General features: G+C 52.3%; 2 protein-coding genes across 18 annotated transcripts in view; one reads left to right on the forward strand and one right to left on the reverse strand.

Moving 5' to 3' along the window:
- RALGPS1 (Ral GEF with PH domain and SH3 binding motif 1) overlaps positions 1-22,345 on the reverse strand; it is a 302,601-nt gene that overhangs the window by 92,920 nt on the left and 187,336 nt on the right. The gene's annotated exons all lie outside the window — the stretch shown is intronic.
- The window catches only part of ANGPTL2 (angiopoietin like 2), a 36,155-nt gene continuing 31,006 nt past the window's right edge, over positions 17,197-22,345 (forward strand). Inside the window, exon 1 of the mRNA XM_027966435.3 lies at positions 17,197-17,579. The gene's annotated coding sequence lies outside the window, so the exon portion shown is untranslated. The remainder of the gene's footprint in view (positions 17,580-22,345) is intronic.

Below are 22,345 nucleotides of genomic sequence, written 5' to 3' on the forward strand. Positions count from 1 at the left end.
AATGATACGCACCACAGACCCAGTGCTCACTGACTGCCAAGTGTGTGTCGAGGATATAACATGTCAACCATCCCAGGGACTATGGGCACAAACAGCGCTATCCTACAAGGGAAGCAACGAGGGTTGGAGCTTCCCTAACTTGCCCATCCTCGTGCTGCTGGGTGGCTGAGAGCATAAAGCCTGTTACGGTTGTAGACTTGGGAGGCAGACAGGCCCAGATCCAGCGTGGCAGTGGGTCGACTCCCTAACCCCTCTGTACTTGACCTATGTTTATCACTGAAAACAGAAGACAGTAAATAGAAGCTCTCCTGGGAGGTTCTCTTTCTGAGGATTCAGTGAAATGCTCCACGTGAAAGGCTTCCCACCACGCCAGGCACACTGTGCGGGCATGGCAGATGCAGATGTTTCATGAGCGCACAGACCCCATAAGCCCTGAAGGCCTTTGAGCCCCCACAATTGCTGTGATCAAGTACAGGCACTGACTCTCATGTACTTCACTCGCAAGAGAGCTCTTTAGACCAGGGCAGTGCCCTGCTACTCTTATTTAGGAATAATCCTGTTGGATTTCTGGGGCCTCGGCTGGCGAGAAGCAACAGATTTGGAGAAGGCTGGGAGGTGGGAAGGGAAGGTGACTGCTGCCATGGAAAGGAGAGCTAGAAAAGTAACAACAAACACAGCTGCCTGGAGCTTATAGGCGGTAAAGTCAGGCTATTCAAGATGGCTGAGTCACCAAGCAGAGTGTGATTAGCCAAGGTTTTCAGAGGCTCGTGGGTGGTGTGTGTGTGTATGTCTGTTGAGGGAAGTCTGTGTGAAAAGCTTAATTGAGAATGGATAAAAATTTCAAAGCATTGGATGTTTCGACAGATAACTTGGTAGCTTTTGGTCACCCTGATGATCTAAAGTGGCTAGGTCCTTGGAGCCTGGAGAGCAGAGGCTTCCCTGTGACAGAGGCAGGTCACCGGAGTCTGAAAGGCCAGGCTCCTGCCACCAGACTGCCCAAGTTCAAGACCAGTCCGCCATGTAACCACTCTGACCCTGGACAAGTCAAGGAACCCCTTACGCCTCAGTTTCTTGACTTATTTCTCAACTGAAAATGGAGTACTAATAAAGGAACCAATCTCATGGGATCGACAAGCCCTCAGTAAATGTTACAAGTCACGTCTGCGTGTGCACATGTGCACTGCCCACGAGCCTGCTTCTCACCAGGTGAAGAGGATTATCTTCTTTGGTTAAGCAGGCTTCACATGCAGGCTGCAGGTCAAGGCAGGGGCAGGGAGGCACTTCTTTGACAAAAGGACTGCTGGTTGCAACGCCCTGCGGGAGTGGTTCGAGACTGAAGGACGCGCAAAGCAAAGAGGGAAGACTAAAAGAGGCCATCTGGAGAGACACCAAATGACCAGTGCCCTCCTGAAGTCCCAGTATGTTAGAAACCCAGGGTGACAGGGCTCCCAGTTACTGAAGGAGAGCCAGCATTTACTGAGTGCCCACAGTGTGGCAGGCGTTGCACAGGCTATCTGCACTCCCACGGATCCACATACTCCAGCCATCTTGGGAAGGTGGTGTTGCCATCCACAGTTTTTAAATAAGGACACTGAGACGCAGGGGGGACAGGTAACTTCCAGAAGGCACATGGTTACTAAGAGGTGGATGTAGAATTCAAACCAGGCGTGGCCGACTGCCCTCACACCATCACGACAGTCACGGTCCAGAGGGAGGGAGCTGGCCATACACACCATCCTCACCTTCTTCCCACCCTCTCATCAACTGCTGGTCCCTGCCATTGGCCAAACCCAACTGGAAACGAGAAGGCAAGGGAGCCCACGGAGGCCATCCAGACAGGTCAGCCTCGGGGCACAGGGCAGGGTGCTGAAGGGCAGATCCAGACAGCAACTGGAGAATACCCAGCACAGGTGAAGCCTGCCCCTTGCCTTCCAAGGTTTCAGCCTCAGAACTGGCCCAGGGTGGGTGGGAGGGAGGGCAGGGAGGTGGTCTGCACACTTAGTGGGGCTGAAGCAAGCCTTCTGCGCCAGCTGCCCCTACTCCTTGCAGGGCCTGTATGGGGGCCCCTGGGATACCCACCCCAAACCTATTTGCCACAGAAATCAGGGTAGGTCTGGGAGCCTTAAGCCCAGGAAGAGGCAGAAACAGTCCACCCTGATTTTGAAGGGCCACAGCCACAAGTTCTTGCCTCTTCCTGACAGGACCTGCTACGAAGCTCCCCTTCCGGTTTTGGGGCAGCAGAGCCATGATTCTTTGCTGAAAACAATTTTCAGGAAGCCCAAGCGGACCCTGAGCTGCCCACGTCTCTCTAGACAGTAACCTCGTGAGCATCTATCTCAGGATGAAAACAAACCAGTTCAAGGAGTGGGGTAACTAAATGGACTTTTCCAGTCCACGTCAGTCTGAAGGGACACAGGATCACATCAACAGCAATTCAAACGTATTTTCTAGACCCCAGGAGCATATCCGCAGCACCTCACCCTCATTCCCAAGTTCCCCCAGTTATTTCTGCAGTGTCTAGGTTGGGGTCTCTTCACTCCTGCTCCTTGTTGGTATCAGTTTCTCCACCCTCCTAGAGGCTGGTGCCCAACACAACTCAGCTGTCAGAGCTGGCTGTGGTCAGGGCTGCCAGGGACAGCTGCACAGGGTGTGTGCTGCCCAACTAGATAGGGCGGTCATGAGTGTGGGTCACTACCTCAATTCCCGGAACTCTATTTCTATGGTTCTTACGTGGTAAATCTCTGGGTGCTAAACAGTGCAGCTTGATCTTCACCATATCAGAGTCATGCGGGTTTCTGTCAGCTCTTCCTCCAACCTAGCCTCCAACCACTGGTCACTATCTCCTTGACTCTGCCCTGGTGCCAGGCCCCTTGCTTCTCAGTCTCCTAATGCAACCATGCTCTCAGCTCCATTCTTATTCCCTTTGGACCACTCGCCACCCAGCCCCAGGAGGGACAATGAGAAAATACGGAACAGTGCCCCTCATTTTTCTGTGTGCAACCCCCCAGAGGCCTCCACTGCACCCTGAATCCAACCCCGAGACCTCCCCTGGCCCACAGGACCTGCCCGCCTGCCTCCCTCCCCTCTCCTACTCAGCCCCTCTGCTGGGCCACACTGATCTTTCATTTCTCAGAAGGCCAAGTTCACTCCCATCCCATTGCTTTTGCATGTGCTATTCCTTTGCGCGGCTGCCTTCTTCCGGTCTTTGGGCCTTGGTTCACATGACCCTCCCTCCTGGAAGCCTTCCCTGAGCACCCTGTTTAAAACAGCCTCCTTCCCACCCCATCTTTCCTATTCCAGTAACTGGTTTTATCAGTCTGGAAATTATCTCATCTCTTCATTGTCTGCCTCCTCAAAGAGACGCGTGCTCCAAAGGGCCAGGGGCTATGTCTGTCTTGTTCACCGCTGCGTCCCCAGCACCTGGCACTGCAGAGCCATGTGGAATAACAGAGGACGTCCCCTACGAGGGTGGCGGCCTGGCCCTTCGCTTTGCTCCGTGGCTCGTGCTGAGACCTGTGGCCTCGAGTCTCACAGTTCAGCACTGCCTGAGCCCCAGCCTCACCACCACTGTAGTGAAAAGAGCCCCTCCTGCCTCTGCTGACAGCCCTCGCTGCCCGGAGCTCAGGCTGCTCTCTGGAGTCCAGGCCAGACTCCAGCCCTTCCTGGCGGCATCAGAAGTCCCCGTGCCTGGGTCTGCATCCCTGCTCCATCACTTCACCTGGTATGCCCTCAGGCAGGCCACCGAACCTGCCTCCACCTTGTTTTCTCCTCGGCCCAGAGCTGCTGTGAATACGAACGAGGTAATTCACAGCAGCTCTTCGCACCGTGCCTGGCGCTGGGCCAGTGCTCACGCAGTGTCAGTGTGTCGTCTCCATTACGAGTTCCCACGATGTTGCCCCCACGTGTTCCTCCCAGGACCCAAGAGCAACTGTCCTCATACCTGCTAGAGCAGATGAGAAAACATTATATTTTCCCATAATTCAGAGATACCACCATCCCCCTCCACTACACCACCAGTGCTGGCTCATTGCTTTGGACTCCAGTCTGATAACCTTAGGGTTCACTGAGAAAGAGGGAATCGTGGATCTACAGAGAAATAGTTCACATCTGTATCCACAGAGATGCCCTATCCCTGAGGAACTTGCTGTTCAGGAGGGCAGATCTACAGTGAACATGACCACAGAGGGGGCGGGGGGTGGGGAGTGAGGGAGGGGGTGGTGGTCAGCGCTGAGCTGTGGGCCTGGGGGCTGTAAACACGCTGCCCAAATACTACACAGAACCTCATGTCGAGTCAAGACGGATTTTTACTGCCAAATGAACGTCTGCCAAACTTCTTTAAAAAAAATAAATAAAAGGCTTGCTGGGTGTTTTGTTTGTTTGTTTGTTTGTTTTAGTGATTTGGGATTCTGAATTTGCGGAGCAGGGAGTGTGGCCCCTCAGTCGGGGCTGAGTTATCCATCGGGTGCACCAGGCACAGGGCTGGGGGTTCATGACACTATCAGGGGCCCCCTAAAATGTTCTAGCTTCTTTCAAAATGAGAATTAAACAGTGAAGTTTTAGGTCAGAAAATGCTTCAATATATAATGGTAATGTATTTCTCCTTACACCAGCACAGTCACAGAAGATGGTTTTTAGTATTTCTAGTGGGGGAGGCGCTCACAGAGTGCCCAGGGCCGGGGGTCAGGGGAGTTGGGTCCCACCTACAGCAACACCCACACAGACCCCGGGAGGACTGAGTGAGACGAGGCCAGTGAACAGACCGGCACCATGCCCAATACATAGTGAACAATAAATGATGACGGTAATAGCGATCATGTTTTCCCAGTCTCTGCTCCTTCATCTATCAAATGGAGTATCTGCTGCCCTCTCCAGCCCCAGGCCTGCCGTGAGTCTCAAGGGTGATAAAAAACGCCAAAGTGCTTGGGGACAGGCCGTGCCATGCAGAGGAGAGGAGCCAGGACTGGGGACACCACCATCACCCACTTGCACCAGGAACTCGAGCGAGGGGATGTCCCTCTGCTGCCCACCTGCACCTGGCAGGACAGCCCCGAAAGGCCCATTGCAGGCCCTGCCTTCCTTCCTGTACCTGCCTGGCAGACAGAGCAGTGACGTGGGGAGGGCGTGGCTGGGGGGGCACCCAGGAGCCACATCAGTGGAGGCGGGAGTTACTCAGGACCCCCAGAGCCAGCTTGGGGCAGACCCGGGGCAGCCCATCAATGGTTTAGACACAGCCTTGCCATGTCAGGGCAGCTGTCTTTCTCTCCTTCGTCTCCTCCCCACTCTCCTCCTAGCGTGCGCAGTCTCTTAGTTGTATCCCATTCTTGGCAACCCCGTGAACGGTAGCCTGCCAGGCTTCTCTGTCCATGGGATTAACCTGGCACGAATACTGCGGTGGCTTGCCACTTCCTCTTCCAGGACCTCTTCCTGACCCCGGGACCGAACTCCTGTCTCCTGAGGCTTCTATATCAGCAGGATTCTTTACCACTGAGCCATCTGGGAAGCCCACCCCCTTCCTCCTAGACAGACTCCCATGAGGGGGTCCATGCTGCCCCCACCCCTAAGAGTCAGGAACCCGGGATGAGCTTTAAAAGGCTAGTGTTCCCCTGCAGTCATTCAACGGACATCAGTCACGTGCTTCCACGCACCAGGCCTTGAGTGAGATGCTCAGGCCAGAGCCCAGACCGAGGCAGCCCTAGGCCCGGCCCCTGGATCTCTCTGACGACACCAGCCCATCTCCCTGCCAGCACCAGCATCTCTGTTTAGTGGCCCCACCTGACTTCATGCCTGGGAAAGCTCACTCCATCTGTCTCTGGCCAGAAGCCCTCATTTATCTGCTCTGCTGCCCTGTTGGGTCCCAGGACCAATCAGCCAGGTCAGCATCAGCTCAGCGGCTCCTGGGGACGAGAATTTCAGCAGGTGTCTGTCCGTAAGGGGGTTGGGGTCCTCCCCCACAGACTGGAAGGCTGCCTCCAGCCCCTCATTTCCTGAGAGCACAAAGGTCCTACTGACACAGACCACGATGCTCCAGAGGCAACTGTTTTTAAATTTTTTATGTAAGATGGGGATGATTTTAAACAGCTTTGGAAATTTTCTGTGAAGGTTCTGTTATGAAGCTACAAAAGAAAATCAATGAATGCTAAAATTAAATCTCTACTCTCTCTGCTCCTCGGTCTCCCCTCCTGGGGATGAGCCCCCATGTCAAGCAACAGGGTGAGAGGGCAGCGATGAACCAAACGAACGAACATTCCCTAAAATATCGTTATAAAGACAAAATGAAAACTCGTCAACTAAAGTCTCAGCAAATTTTCTCTGGGCAAACTGAGCTGGAGCCCACAGTTGGTGCTCAGATGGGGCTTAATAAGTATTTGTTGCCAAGGTAGCGGATGTGGCAGGTGACGTCCAGGCCTGAGGAGAGGTGCTGCCCTGACTTTGTCCTCAGGCAGGCGGGCTGACAAGTGGGGAATGAGATGGGACTTACGCAAGCTGAAAACAGGCTCTTCAAACTGCTTTTGTAACTGAGCATGTGCCCTGTGCTGACATTTGGATACACTGGCCTGGCAAGCACTTAACAGAAACAGTGACCTCAAAGGGCTTTCGGTGTGCCAGGACAGCCTCTGTGACACTGGGCAGTACAGGAACACTGCCTTAGAATCTTCCCGTAAATGAAGCCCCCTAACTTCTCAGCAGGAAACACATAGCTACCCTGCCAAGCACGAGGCAGCAAGTCATAGGACCCGACCCCAACACCACCAGGAGAGGAGGGGACCAGATGGCTCACTCTCAGCTCAGAGGCAGCTGTTCCATTAAATCAGATGGATGGAGGCTTCTGGCAATTTCACAGCCTTGCCGATGCTCAGACACTCCCCTAGGCCTTCTGAAGACCAGCTGACCGGGAGACGAGGGGCCCTGCCTTTCAATCCCTCATCTATGGGTCAACCTCACTGCAGCCATGATCACTAAAAACTGCCACCTTTCCTCGAATCTGAGAAGTCGTCAACCATTAAATGGGTCGTGTTCTAACAAAAAAGAAACAGTGCTGCCAATTAAACCCTGACATGCTATTAACTTTAAGATGCCCCCTGATTTCAGAGATCTCAAAAACAAGAAAAAAGCATTAAAAGGCTAGAATCAAAGAAACGCAATTTGTTTCCAGGACAACACCATAGCGTGCCTGCTGCTGTAGTGCTCCTGACGTAAGTCTTCATCTTGGTCCCATTTCTGCCTAGCAGCGTGGTCTGCTGTGAGGAACCTCACTTTGCCAAGCCTCACTCTTCTTGTTAGTACAACAAAACAGTAATACTTCCCTCATAGGGTTTCAGGAGAAGAAAAAAAGATACCTGTAAAATACTAAGCTTGATACCCAGCACATCACAGGTACCTACAGTCAGTTCAGTTCAGTTGCTCTGTCATGTCTGACTCTTTGCGACCCCATGGACTGCAGCACGCCAGGCTTCCCTGTCCTTCACCATCTCCCAGAGCTTGCTCAAACTCATGTCCATCGTGTCGGTGATGCCATCCAACCATCTCATCCTCTGTCATCCCCTTCTCCTCCTGACTTCAAAGCCTTCCCGGCATCAGGGCCTTTTACAGTGAGTCAGTTCTTCACATCAGGTGGCCAAAGTATTGGAGCTTCAGCTTCAGCATCAGTCCTTCCAATGAATATTCGGGACTGATTTCCTTTAGGATGGACTCGTTGGATCTCCTTGCAGTCCAAGGGACTCTTAAGAGTCTTCTCCAACACCACAGTTTAAAAGCATCAATTCTTCTGCACTCAGCTTTCTTTATAGTCCAACTCTCACATCCATACATGACCACTGGAAAAACCATAGCTTTGACTAGACAGACCTTTGTTGGCAAAGTAATGTCTCTGCTTTTTAATATGCTGTCTAGGTTGGTCACAGCTTTTCTTCCAAGGAGCAAACGTCTTTTAATTTCATGGCTGCAATCACCATCTGCAGTGATTTTGGAGCCCAAGAAAATAAAGTCTGTCACTGTTTCCATTGTCTCCCCATCTATTTGTGATGGGACCAGGAAAGTTGAGTTTTAAGCCAGCTTTTTCACTCTCCTCTTTCACTTTCATCAAGAGGCTATTTAGCTCCTCTTCACTTTCTGCCATAAGGGTGGTATCATTAGCATACCTGAGATTATTTATATTTCTCCTGGAAATCTTGATTCCAACTTGTGCTTCATCCAGCCTGACCGTTCACATGATGTACTCTGCATATAAGATAAATAAGCAGGGTGACAATACTCAGCCTTGACATACTCCTTTCCCAATTTGGAACCAGTCTGTTTTTCCATGTCCAGTTCAAACTGTTGCTTCTTGACCTGCATACAGGTTTTATAGGAGGCTGGTAATGTGGTCTGGTATCCTCATCTCTTTAAGAATCTTCCACAGTTTGTTGTGATCCACACAGTCAAAGGCTTTGGCATAGTCAGTGAAGCAGAAGTAGATGTTTTTCTGGAACTGTCTTGCTTTTTCTATGATCCAATGGATGTTGGCAATTTGATCTCTGGTGCCTTCTGCCTTTTCTAAATCCAGCTTGAACATCTGGAATTACTCGGTTCATGTACTGTTTAAGTCTCACTTGGAGAATTTTGAGCATTACTTTGCTAGTGTGTGAGATGAGAGCAACTGCGCAATGGTTTGAACATTCTTTGGCATTGCCTTTCTTTGGGATTGGAATGAGAACTGACCTTTTCTGGTCCTATAGCCGCTGCTGAGCTTTCCAAATTTGCTGGCATATTGAGTGCAGCACTTTCACAGCATCTTCTTTTAGGACTTGAAACAGCTCAACTGGAATTCCATCACCTCCACTAGCTTTGTTTGCAGTGATGCTTCCTAAGACCCACTTGACTTCGCATTCCAGGATGTCCGTCCAGCTCTAGGTGAGTGATCACACTATTGTGGTTATCTGGGTCATGCAGATCTTTTTTGTATAGTTCTTTTGTGTATTCTTGCCACCTCTTTTTAATATCTTCTGCTTCTGTTAGGTCCCTACCATTTCTGTCCTTTATTGAGCACGTCTTTGCATGAAATGTTCCCTTGGTATCTCTAATTTTCTTGAAGAGCTCTCTAGTCTTTCTCATTCTATTGTCTTCATCTGTTTCTTTGCATTGGTCACTTATGAAGGCTTTCTTATCTCTCCTTGTTACTCTTTGGAACTCTGCATTCAGATGGATGTATCTTTCCTTTTCTCCTTTGCTTTTAGCTTCCCTTCTTTTCTCAGCTATTTGTAAGGCCTCCTCAGACAAACTTTTTGCATTTCTTTTTCTTGGGGACGGTCTTGACCACAGCCTCCTGTTCAATGTTACCAACCTCCATCCATAGTTCTTCAGGCACTCTGTCTATCAGATCTAATCTCTTGAATCTATTTGTCACTTCCACTGTATAAAATCATAAGAGATTTGATTTAGGTCATACCTGAATGGTCTTTATTGGTAAAGGTACCGATAAAGTTCCATCTAGTCAAAGCTATGGTTTTTCCAGTAGTCATGTATGAATGTGAGAGTTGGACTATAAAGAAAGCTGAGCACCGAAGAATTGATACTTTTGAACTGTGGTGTTGGAGACGACTCTTGAGAGTTAAGAGTTAAGACCCTTGAGAGTTAACTGAATTAAGGACACCCACCAGCTGGTTAGTGTATGGTAGGTTGCCAACAAAAGCAGGCATACAGAAGGTTTGGGTGAGAAGGCAAATTCCACCGGGATGTGGAGAGGTCCAGTTCCTGAAAAGCAGGAGTAGATTGTATTGAATTAATCCTCTCATCTCAGACTGTAAGGAGATCCAACCAGTCAATCCTAAGGGAAATCAGTCCTGAATATTCATTGGAAGGACTGATGCTGAAGCTGAAACTTCCAATACTGTGGCCACCTGATGCAAAGAACTGACTCATTTGAAAATATCCTGATGCTGGGAATGATTGAAGGCGGGAGGAAAAGGGGATGACAAAGGATGAGATGGTTGGATGGCATCACCAACTCAATGGACATGGGTTTGAACAAGCTCCAGGATTTGGTGATGGACAGGGAAGCCTGGTGTGCTGCAGTCCATGGGGTAGCAAAGAGTCAGACAGGACTGAGAGATTGAACTAAACTGAACTGAGCAGTCTAGTGGTTTTCCACCCTTTCTTCAATTTAAGTCTGAATTTTGCAATAAGCAGTTCCTGATCTGAGCCACAGTCAGTTCCCAGTCTTGTTTTTGCTGACAGCATAGGCTTTCTCCATCTTTGGCTGCAAAGGATATAAGCAATCTGATTTCAGTGTTGGCCATCTGGTGATGTCCATGTACAGAGCTGTCTCTTGTGCTGTTGGAATTGGGTGTTTGCTGTGACCAGTGTGTTCTCTTGGTAAAACTCTGTTAGCCTTTGCCCTGCTTCATTTTGTACTCCAAGGCCCAATTTGCCTGTTACTCCAGGTATCTCTTGGCTTCCTACTTTTGCTTTCCAGTCCCCTACGATGAAACGAACATCATCTTTGGTGTTCACAGGTGCTCTAACAAGGCGTTCGAGGACACACAGTTCTTTTATTCTCTAGTGTCCTGGTGGGTACACTGTGTTGAACCAACCTGCAAATTACTGGGGCTGATATTTCCCAAAAGACTCTGACCAAGAACAGGGAGGGCAGACAACTGAATTAAGGACACCCACCAGCTGGTTAGTGTATGGTAGGATGCCAACAAAAGCAGGCGTACAGAAGGTTTGGGTGAGAAGGCAAATTCCACCGGGATATGGAGAGGTCCAGTTCCTGAAAAGCAGGAGTAGATTGTATTGAATTAACCCTCTTGTCGGTAACAATGATGAAAGCTGGACAATATACAAAAGACAACTGCTCTTGAAAGCACTTGACAGCAATCCAAAGAAGCAACCAATAGAAGCTGGAGGGGATACGGTCCTTGAAAGACATGAAGCACACTAGGGTATTTCCCTGTTCATGGTGATACACTGAATGATGACACAGAATGCAGCAGTGTTACCAGCTGGGAAGAAGAGGAAGACATTGGGCCCTGAGGATGGAAACTGAAGGGGAAAATGCTAGAAAGGAGATAGCCACAGAATGAGGAGCTCCAAAATTACCATACAGGTTCCCTTGAATCCTTATTTGACTCCTAAATTGTACACATGGACAGAGAGAGAGTTCATAGAGCCTAAAACAAAGCAGTGACTGAGAGGCAGAAAGTTCAGCAGCTGCCTGAAAGATGGAGTCTGGAGTTCAAGCACTGCCAAGTTAAAAGGGCTTAGCCAACAGTTACGGCTCACAATTTAATCCTAGAAAGGCCATGCCTTATTATTAAAACCAGGATTAAGGGTTATACTCTAGGATCACGGGCAAAATCAAAATAAACCTACCTGAACAAAACCTAAAAACTTAGCCTGCCCAAAAGCAAGGTAATACGCCAGTAATTTAACTGCCTGTCAGAACAAAACACACCATTCTGGAGAGAAAGACAGTAAGACGCTGAGTCTTTTCAACATAGGATCCAAAATGTCCAGCATATGATTTTAAAATTACAGCCATGTGAAGAAGCAAGAAAATATGATCCATGATCAAAAGAAATAATAAAATTAGACCCACTGATGACCCAGATGTTGGAATTAGTGTACTGGGATTTTAAAATGTGTCTGTGTGCATGTCTGTATGTGCGTGTGTGTGCGTGCACGCATGAGTGTGTGTATGCTGGGATTCCCAGGTGGTGCTAGTAGTAACAAAACTCACCTGCCAATGCAGGAGACCTAAGAGATGCAGGTTCAGTCCCCGAGTTGGGAAGATCCCCTGGAGGAGGGCACAGCAACTCATTCCAGTATTCCTGCCTGGATAAGCCCATAGACACACATGCATGCTAAGTTGCTTCAGACATGTCTGACTGTTTGCAGCCCTACGGCCTGTAGCCCACCAGGCTCCCCTGTCCATAGGATTCTCCAGGCAAGGATACTGCAATGGGTTGCCATGCCCTCCTCCAGGGGATCTTCCCAACCCAGGGATCGAACTCGCGTCTCTTAGGCCTCCTGCCTCTCTTACATCTCCTGGAAGGCAGCTTCTTTACCACTATCAGCACCTGAGAAGGAAGCCCCTTAAAATGTGTACATATCATGAATATGTATAGGATTTTCAGGAAATGGAGGACAGAATGAACCAGTGGATAGAAAATCTCACAAGAGAAATGGGACCCATAAAGATAAACCAAGTGGCAATTCTAAAACCAAAAGAATACAGCACCTGATGGAAAACATAATTTGGACAACATTAACAGCAGATTAAACACTGTAGAATAATGGATCAGCAAACTTGAAGCCAGGTAATAGAAATGATCCAAAACTGAAGCACAGAGATTTTTTGGGAAAAGATAAATAAATGGAGCTTCAGTGACCTGTGGAACAACTCAGGTGTGTAAGCGGAGTTCCAGAAGGAGAAGGGAGAGAGAATTGTATAGAAGAAATATTTGAAAGAATAATGGCCCCCAACCTCCCCACCCCCATAACACATTCCCAAATTCAGTGAAAAATACCAACCCACAGATCTAAAAAGCTCAGTGAATCCCATGCAGAAAAAATACAAAAAAAAAAAAAAATCACATCATCATCATATTGCTGAAAATCAAAGATAAAGAGAAATCTTACAAGAAGTTAGAGGAGAAAAGACCCCCCTTTCCATGCATAGTGAAAATGGCATTCCACTCCAGAACTCTTGCCTGGAAAATCCCATGGAGGGAGGAGCCTGATAGGCTACAGTCCATGGGGTTGCAAAGAGTTGGACACGACTGAGCGACTTCGCTTTCCATGTACACAGGAAGACAGCTGACTGCTCCTTAGAAACAATGTAAGCCAGGAGACAATGGAAAGGGATTTCAAAAGTGCTTGCTGAAAGGATAAAATCAATTTGGGATACATGAAGCCTGAAATCCTGCTGAAAGGTTAAGACTCTGGGGCTGCAAGATACAGCATAGCCCCCTCCCAAGCACCCCTGTTTATATAAGCACCCACATCATTCATGCACTCCCACCCCCCTCCCACCCCCAACACATGGTTATCTCAGTAGACCATCCCAACATTCCCAACAGGAAAAAACAAAACAAAACAAAACAAAACTGTCAGGAATGTGACAAGATAGAAAAAACATGAAATCATTTATACAAGTTGCGGGACACAATTAAGATAGCTGGTGTTCTGCCACCATGTAAATGTCACACTTTTCTTTCATTCTGATAAAAACTATAAAAAAGGAAAAGAAAGATTCCCTGCTCCTTAAACGCGTCAGTCACTGGTCCAGCACACAGGTGGAAATGCAGGGATGGCGCTCACTGAGGGGTCAGGAGGATTCTGAGATGGGGGAGCCATCAAGGTAGCAGCTCGGTGAGGATGTTCTGGGTAAGAGAAGGGAGGGAGAAGCCGCACAATTCCCTGAGCGATGCTGGAGGCTGAGGGCCGGGCATCGTGCTAAGTGCTTCAGACATGTTATCTTAATCCTCACACTGAAGCCCTAGGAGTCAGTATCATCGCTGCCATTTTGAATGTGAGGAAACAAAGTCTGAGAGAGAATCAGGTTGCCCAGGTTAGTGACAGAGCTGGGATTTGAGCACAGTTCACCCTCCCCCATCAGCCATTCGCTATTCACACCTCTGTGCTGGGCTGGATGAGAGGAGAGCGCCACACGGCCCACGCCACCCACACCCCAGTGCTCAGGGGGCTCCCAGACAGCTAAAATGAGCAGAGCCAACATTTGCAGCAGAGTCCTAGCTATTGTGACTTACAATTAACATGTCACATCGTAGCTCATTTTTGCAACAGCCCTTTGAGGTCAATTCTTACACCACCTTCATTTTCCACTTGAGGTAAGTGAGGCTCAGAGCTACTGGTGGGGGAACCAGGATCTGACTCCCCAGCTCATGCTCCCCAGCACCATGCCTGACTACCGGGGTGTTTGCCACCAACAGGCCAGGAGTTGAGCAAAGAAAGACAGGGCACGGCCACCCTGGTGCTCCTCCCCCACTGCATGGGACCCTAGCAACTTGGAACTGGGAAAGCAAATGTGTTTAGCAACCAAGGGACTTAAGCTACACCTATTCCCAGGGGCGGGAAAACCTAGGAATCCCCCTGTCCCAGGGGGTCCCGTGGTGGAGAAGGCAATGGCACCCCACTCCAGTACTCTTGCCTGGAAAATCCCATGGATGGAGGAGCCTGGTAGGCTGCAGTCCATGGGATCATGAAGAGTCGGACACGACTGAGCGACTTCACTTTCACTTTTCACTTTCATACATTGGAGAAGGAAATGGCAACCCACTCCAGTGTTCTTGCCTGGAGAATCCCAGGGACAGGGGAGCCTGGTGGGCTGCCGTCTATGGGGTCGCACAGAGTCGGACATGACTGAAGCGACTTAGCAGCAGCAACAGCAGCAGCCGCAGGGGTCCCGTGGCCTCCCAGTCACCTCTCTCTCCAGAGTGTCTCCACCATCGCCCAGCGGCTCTGGGGCCTCGGCTGCAGGGCCTGTCAGTCCAGTCTGCTCAATGCCAGCGTGGCCTTAAAAATAACCGCAGGCCGGAACTCTGCCCTGCTCAGAACCTTTCAGTAGCTCCTGACTGTCCCTGGGAAGAAGTCCCCCTCTGACAAGGCCTTGTCCTCTGCCATGTTCCCCTTCTCTCCTCCAAACCGCACCCCTCTCAGTCCCTCACAGTTGCTCTTGCCTCAGGCTCTGCTCCTGCTGCTACTGTGTAACAAATCACCACCAAAATTCTGCGGCCTAAAATAACCATTTCCTTCCCCCATGGGTTCTGTGTGTCAGGAAGTCAGACGCGGGACACCAGGATGGTTTCTCTCTGCTTCCAGTGGCCTGGGGTCTCAGCAGGAAGACTCTCTAGCTGGGGAATGACTCAATGGCGAGGTGACTCTTCCTCCCATGTCTGGGGGTTGGTGCTGGCTACCAGCTGGGACCTACAACACACGCGGTCTTCGCGTGGCAGCTTCCGGGTAGTTGGACTTCTCTGGGTCCAGCTTGGCCCACGGCTCCAACACAGAGTGTGCCAGCAAACGAGGCAGGCTGCCTTTTTTCACCCAGCCTTGGCAGTCAGGCGGTGCCACTTCCACTGCTTCTTCAAGCAAGTAAGAGACACCTGGATATGAGGGGAAGGAGCAGAGACCCTGCCTCTCAGTGGGAGGAGTGTCAGGGTCTCACTGCAGAAGGGAGATATTGCCCGGACCGTCTCTGAACCTGACGCAGTATTCTCTCTGACTGACAGGCTGTTGTCCTTCCAAACTCACCACCTGCTGACTCACCCTTCAGGTTTCAGCACCACTTTGTGCCACGTGCCCTGACTGTTTGTTCAGGCCTCCTGCTCAGACACTCCGTGTGCCCAGTGCTTCTCGTGTGCCTCAGTCTGCTGTCTGCCTCCCCTCCTGCCTGTGAGCTCTGTGAAGACAGGAATTTTGCCTTTCTGGTGTTGGCTCAGTGAAAGAATTAGTCGCTCAGTAATGTCCGACTCTTTGCAACACCACGGACTGTAGCCCACCAGGCTCCTCCGTCCATGGAATTCTCCAGGCAAGAATACTGGAGTGGGCAGCCATTCCCTTCTCCAGGGGATCTTCCTGACCTGGGGCTTGAACTCGGGTCTCCTGCATTGCAGGCAGATTCTTTACCATCTGAGCCAACAGAGAAGCCAGAGCAGATTCTGAAAAGAAAAAAAAAAAAAACAAAAAACTTTCTGGAGAAGAGAGTCAGAGAGAGAGAGGAGGAGGGAGAGAGAGAGGGGAACATGCCTGCACACAGGCTGTCAAGGGTGCCACTCAGGAGAACTCAGGCGCATCCCAGCCTGCCTTGGCCCCACTGCCATGGTTCCACCAGGACCCTCCAGGCCCTTCAGAATACCCACAGAGTCAGTGGCACCTTCACCCCCATAGTCCCTGTGCGTAGGGTCTCTGTGCCACCCAGCTGTCTGGCTAACGCGGTAGGTAGCCTGTAAGATGCTGGGGTCTTCTGGCAAAGACTCATTTTCTAAAAAGGGATGGAACTGAGAGATGGAAAAGGGAGAAGGTCTGAGCAGGACGGGAGAAACCGAGGCAAGAAGGAAAGTCTGTTCCCTGCAAAGACCGGAGTGGCGATCCCATGGAGGCAAGGACCTCGGAGGACCCATTTTCCCTGGACCAGGAACATGACACCCTGTGCCTAGGGGTGTGGAGAACCCCATTAAAGTTTCTCTCCCAACTGGCAGCCAAATATCATCACCACCACCACCACCACCATCAATCAATTTTTTAAAAAAGGAAAGAAGAGTTACCATCAACGTTGCACGTGGCTGTTGTCCAGGCAGAGGACAAACCAGCCCCTGGACGCCCCTATGCAGGACTTGCCTTGGTGGCCCCCAGCAGGTCTGCCCACGCCCACGAATCTGTAGCATCGCTCACTTCGCGGAGTCCAGGGCTGTCTCCTCTCCTGCTCTGACTCTACCAACATTCACGAGCTCATCTCCGCTGCCCTTGGAGGTAGATTACTCATCTCGGCTCACTTACTGATGCATGAGAGGGATGTCCAGAGAGACGAAGTGACTTAATCAAGGCCACTCAGGTGGGAATAGATGGAACGTCTCTCTGGCGCCTCCCTACCTCCAGCCTGTCCTGAGCCACTGCTTCTCTCTAACTTCACAGCGTGGATCCTGCTGACTTCTGTGAAGACAGCCTGGGGCTCCTCCCCCAGGGTTCAGAGGTGAGGGAAGTCTCCAAGGAGGGAGGCTTATGGGGAGAGGCCGTCTGTGCTGGACTGCCCTGCCTACACGCAGCCCCCCCCCACACACACCCGGGGCTTTGCAGGGCAGAGTAGGGGACGGGAAGCGACCCAGGGGAGGACCCGGCTCCCGGCTGCCTGCACAGCTGGGGCGGACCTAAATCCATTACCTGAGTCAGAGGGGACGCTCTCTGCCTCGGCAGAGCGCACCCGGGGCTGCCCAGGCTTTTGGGAGCGGCTGGGCCAGGGAGCAGAGCTGGCCAGGCTGCTCATGCCAAGGAAGGAGAGGGCCCGGAGAAGCCGCCAAAGCAGGCTGGGGCGGGAGGGGCTGGGCCAGCTGGGGCCGGAGCTAGTGTGACATCACCGGGCGGCCCGCCTCTGTCTGGGGCTGAGGGGAGGCCCGGAGCCTTTCTGGGGCCTGGGGGATCCTCTTGCACTGGTGGGTGGAGAGAAGTGCCTGCAGCCAACCAGGGTCAGGCTGTGCTCACAGTTTCCTCCGGCAGCATGTAAAGGCTCCACAAAGGAGTTGGGAGTTCAAGTGAGGCTGCTGCCCACAGCCGAGAATGGACCCTGAGCCCTGAGCGGTGCTGCCTGAGCCCCGGACCTGCAGAGCATGGCAGTGGGGCAGCAGCCTGCCCCCGAGAGAGAAGGCAGGTTGTGAGCCACACAGCAGGACTCCCAGCCAGCCCCACTCCCTGGCTGGAGCCCCGCTTTGGAGCAAGCAGAGGCCAGTGAGGCAGGACTACTCGGCTGCCGACTGGGTCCGGTCTGTGACTTGGGGACCCCTCCTGGAGGCCATGGCCAGGCTGCCCCGCTGACGGCCGAGTGAAGCATGTGAGGAGCGGCCCCGGAGCCAGGCAGGAGGGACGAGGTAAGGGGTAGGCTCTATGGCACCCTGAGGGACACGGGGTGAGAGGCAGCAGCTGGCCCTGGGTCTCTAGGTTCAAGAACTCTGACCCCCTCCAGCTGGGGAGGGGGGTGTTTGCAGCTGGGCCCTCCTGCTTTCACTTGGGAGCCCAACACGGCAGCTGCCGGCACAGGACCTGTGGACACCTGGGCAGAGCGGGGTGTTCGGCGGGTGGGGCTGAGGGGCCGTGAGGTCATGGCTGGGCTTGTGAGGACTTCATCAGTAAGCCTCACTCTCCTTCAGACAAAGAGCCTTTAGGGTGAAGGCAGGCGGCTCCCGGCAGGGTTCAGCCTGCCGGGTGCGGGGTGTGTGCGCGGCTGTGAGCTTGTGTGGAGCGGTTCCCTTGACGGGCCAGCGGGCCCAGGCGTCGCGGCCAGCCGGGCTGGCCCGAGGACTCGCGAAGCTGTTTTTCTGTTTCGGGTTCCCGTGCACCCTGGCTGGCGACTCTACCGCGGCAACAGCAAAAGCAAAAGCTGTCCTGCGAGTGCCAGGAGCCCTTGTTCAGAAAGGTCCCCGGGGGCTGAGCAAACTCCGCTCCCGCCCCTGCCCAGGAGGAGAGGAGCTGAGGGATCCAGAGTCCGGAGGCACAGCCTCTGGCTGTGCCTCCACACTGCCCCGGTCTCCGGGCGTGTCCCAGGACACCTGGACCCTCCTCGCAGGGCCCCGGGTCTCCAGCAGGCTGTCCGTGGGCTGGCCAGGACCCGGGAGGATGAGGCTTTCCCGGCACCAGCCAGCGGGACAGCGCAGGCTCTGCATTCCGAGTCCCTTGAAAGCACTCGTTAGATAACATTTCCAAACAGAAATTCTTCGCTGATCCCTTCCTTCTCCTCTGTGATATGTGTGTCACGGGTCAGCAATTGCCTCTGCTGTGGATTAGGAGAGCTCCCAGAGGCCAGTTCGGTTACTTAGAGAAGGATCTCCTTTCACCAGGGCTCTGCGGAAAGTTGAGAATGCCACTTCCGAAGCTGGCCAAATGCTCCCCACATGTATTTTTCTAAATTGAGACAGAGGGAGGTAGGGCTCACAAGCTAGGCTGAGACCCTAGCTCTTCTACCTAGAGCCAAGTGGCGCTTGCTGATCATTTAGCCTCTCTAAGCCTCAGTTTCCTTATCTGTAAAATGGGATAACAGTAGTGCCCTTCTCTCAGGGCACTTACATGGCGCTCACCAACTGGTAGAGTCCTCCACAACTACCCTGTAACGCAGGTACTTGTTAGTCATCACCATTTCACAGGTGAGGAGACTAAGGCACAGAGGTTAAGTGTTGTGTCCAAAGCCACACGCTTCGTGTCAGCACCAGTGTCTGAGCCAGCACTCTGAGCCACACACCATTACTCTCCAGGAGGAGCACAGGAGCATGACCCGGAATGCCTTAGCACAGTGCCTGGTGTGTGGCAAAGCCTCAGAAAACCTCTGAGTATTACGAGCCATAAATATTAGAATCACACAGGGGAGAGCAGAGAGCCGGACTCTGGACATGTCCTGCTGGGGTTGTCAGGAAGTTCCGAAAGGCCCAGCCAAGGCTATGACCACTACCTCCAACCACACTGGGGGGCCACCCAGGAGCCTGTGGAGGGGGGCTTCATGTTGGGGCCACATGTCCAAGTCCTGGAAGTTCATAGGGAGGAAGAGTGCAGATGTACCAACAAAAGGACCACGGGTGCTTCTGATCCCACCCCTACAGGAAGAGCATCCTACCCCTCGCAGGGCACTGTTCCCCTGCCCGCTGGTCCTCTCGCCTGAACCAGCTGGCGAAGCAAGTGAGCTACCACCGCATTGCTCCAGGGTCCACAGCAGGAGGACCAATGCCAGGCCTGTCCTGGGGTTGCAAAGGAGAGGCAGCGACCCCTCCCCCAGTCTCCACCCCAATCACCAAATCTGTCCACAAGATGGCCAAGTCCGGTGGACTTCATACCGGCCAACAATGGTGCATCTTAGCCCAGGACAGTGGGTTCGCTCCTGTGGCCCCAGAGCTCTCAGTGGTCCCTGAACTGTTGGAAGCATTTGGAAAAGCTGGCATTGAACAGACACTTCTCCAGCACACGGCCTCTGGGGCTGTGGAAGCTGCAGGTTTCCTGGCTTAAGCCTGGATCCATAGCGGCTCACTCTGCTCTCTGGGCGTGCGTGTGTGCCAAGTCACTTCTGTCATGTCTGACTCTTTGTGACCCTTTGGACTATGGCCGGCCAGGCTCCTCTGTCGACGGAATTCTCCAGGCAAGAATACCGGCGTGGGTTGCTATGCCCTCCTCCAGGGGATCTTCCCAACCCACGGACTGAACCCGAGTCCCTTATGTCTCCTGCATTGGCAGGCAGGTTCTTTATCACTAGCGCCACCTGGACAGCTTGGGCCAAGCAGAGGCTCTGATTGACCTCACAAGCCTAACATGAGTGAGCTATTCATTACTCAGTAAAGGCAGGCAAAGGTGTGTGAAGCACATGGTCCAGGAGGGGTTTTCGCTACAACCTACTGGGAAGAGCAACTAAGCCATCTCTTCCTCCACTCCTCATCCCACAGTGATTTACTAAGTACCATTGGGCTAAGTAAGGCACACACATATCTCATTTCATCCTTGCTACAACCTCAGGAGGTAGGTTTCAGTTTTAGCGTCCCATTTGACAGAGGACAAAACAAAGGCTCAGAGACGGTGAGCAACCTGAGCACCAAGGGCATACAGTTGATGATTCTGTGGGACTTGAACTGGTTGGTGCGGCTCCGCAGGCCATGCCTTTCCCCGCTTCACTTCACTGGCTTGTTCAAAGCGTCTCACGGCTTTTGGTTTGGCTGGTGTCCTAGAGACGCTGTACCACTACATCTGAAAGCCATGTGCTCACCCGATTCGGGTGCGCCATCTGTCCTAGAAGTCTACCTCTGAGACAGTACAGGCCTCATCACCACCCCTCTTGCAACTGAGCCTCATCATGGCTACATAGCGTGCTTGTGGTGGTACAGTTAACGAGAGGTGGGACCAGATTCCAAGCCAGGCTGTCTTAGCTCTGAACCCTGCACACCTGGTGATCTCTGTGGCTGCCCCTCACCCCCCCACCACCTTTCATGGCAGCACCATGGAACTGCACCAGCTCAGGGCAGAGCCTTGGGCCCCCAGTCATCCAGGGACCGTTCCCCGAGTCCCTGCTTAGAGACTCCAAGGGCTGCAGAACCCGGGCTCGGGTCTTCAGGGCCTGCACTGGCCACACTTGAGCAATTCCCGAGAAAAGACCCAGGAGCTGCAACTGGCAGCTCCAGCAGAACAAACAGAGCAGGCAGCAGCCCCGCCCAAGGCAAGCACATTCAGCTTCTAGCCTCTCTCTGAGTCACAGCCCACTTCACCCAAACCCATCTCGATCGAGAGCAGTCAGACGGGGGAGGAGGGGCTCTACTTGCCTGAGCCTACAGCCCAGTGGGAAGAGGCAGAAGGTGAATCTAATTCATAGCCGTGGGAGACTCGTAGGGAGGAGGCGTGTGGTGCTGAGAGAGACCTGTGAGATGAGCGGTACTGTCCCATTTTACAGAAGAGGAAACTGAGGGCCAGGGGGTGCAGCGCTTCTGCCACGGTCTCTCCACCGGCGAGCCAAAAAAGCGAGGATTCAAACCCAGATCTGGGCCCATCCCGCCCCAGCCCACTGCCAGCCTGGACAAACACACTGCGGCAATCTCAAGAATGAATCAATTCATTGAATAGCATTTCTTTTTTTGTGAATTTATATAAAACACCCCAAATAGAGGGGTCATTCAGATCCTGGCAGCAAGCAGTTTGCGGTGGTAGAAGGGTCACAGCAGAACCTCGTTCTAAGGGTAGTTTCTGTGACAAAAACCACATTCCCACACAACTCCAAGCCATATGACTGCCTTAATAACAGCCTTGCGGGGTGGGGGGCACGCTAAAATGCTACAATGTCCTGTTACACGTACACATCAACCATAAGCACACACTCTGATCACAGATGTGTTAACGTGCTGGGTGGGGGGAGCCAGGCCTCTCACAATCAAGCTATTGTGTCGGGTCAACGCTCTGGAGAAACCAGACTTTCTAGAGGCCAGCAGCCCCAGAGCCCCCCAACTTCCCCCAGAAAGGCAAGCCCAAGACCACCTCAGGAAAGCCCAGAAGGAACTTGGTTCTTGTCTCTGAGAGACGCCTAAGGACCCGCCCGGCTCCAGGAACGACCGAAGTCCTGCCGGAGATGGTCCACCTCCAGCCTCTGCGAGCAGATGGTGGAATCTCTCAGTCATCACTCACCTCCAGGACCCACTCAGGGACAGGCAGGGAAGGGATCTGGATGAATGAAAGAGGGAGGGAAGGAAGGAGGGAGCCGCAGACCGAGACAAACGAGCCTCTCGCCTCCAGCTGCCACAGTGCTCCAGCCCAGCTGTGCTCCCAGCCCCCTGAGCCGCCCTGTGGGGGCCTGGTACCCAGTGTCACCAGCACCTGCTCTCTGTCTCACCTACTCCTGTGGCCCATTGAAGGCAGGCATCTCCCTTGCTCCTGCTCTATCTGGTCCCCAACACAGTGGCTGGCACCAGAGAAATGCTCAGAAAGTTTGTTCATTGAGGGAATGCCTTGAATTTTCTGTTTAGTAACCCAGGTGCCATCCTGGCTACTGGGTATTCAGAGGGGGAAACCACCCTGACCTCACTTTTAAGAAGCCCATAGTCTGGGCAGAGAACCAGATGACAAGCTGGGTCTCTGGTGCTATGACAGAAGCAGCCAGGGCTGCTCCTGGAAGCTGGAGGAG

Source organism: Ovis aries, chromosome 3 (genome assembly GCF_016772045.2).
Source record: "Ovis aries strain OAR_USU_Benz2616 breed Rambouillet chromosome 3, ARS-UI_Ramb_v3.0, whole genome shotgun sequence".
NCBI classification, from domain to species: Eukaryota; Metazoa; Chordata; class Mammalia; order Artiodactyla; family Bovidae; genus Ovis; species Ovis aries.